Genomic DNA, 407 nt, shown 5'->3' with positions numbered 1-407 from the left:
AAAAAAGAAACGGCGCGGGCCTGCGAGGCCCCAGGGTACTGCAGCAGCAGCAGCAGCAGCAGCAGCAGCAACAGCAGCAGCAGCAGCAGCAGATGTCTGTTTGTTGTTTCTTCTCGTGCTGCAGCTTAATATATATTTATTTTAATATATTTATTACTATTCATCAGAAAATAATAAAAATAAAATAAATAACACACAAAGCAACACAGAAGACACCGTGAGGTGTACAGGCAGCTGCTGCCGCTGGGGGCCCCTCACTACATAAACCCTAAACCCTAAACCCTAAACCCTAAACCCTAAACCCTAAACCCTCTATAGAGCGTAACATGTAAATTTGTGTGTACAGCTCTAAACACCTCTAGGTAGGCTCTAAGGAAGATTTATAAATATATTTGCATATACATATG

The sequence above is a fragment of the Eimeria mitis genome, genomic scaffold (assembly GCF_000499745.2).
Source record: "Eimeria mitis Houghton genomic scaffold, Emh_scaff528, whole genome shotgun sequence".
In the NCBI taxonomy this organism is placed as follows: Eukaryota; Apicomplexa; class Conoidasida; order Eucoccidiorida; family Eimeriidae; genus Eimeria; species Eimeria mitis.
This window is presented reverse-complemented; position numbering follows the sequence as displayed.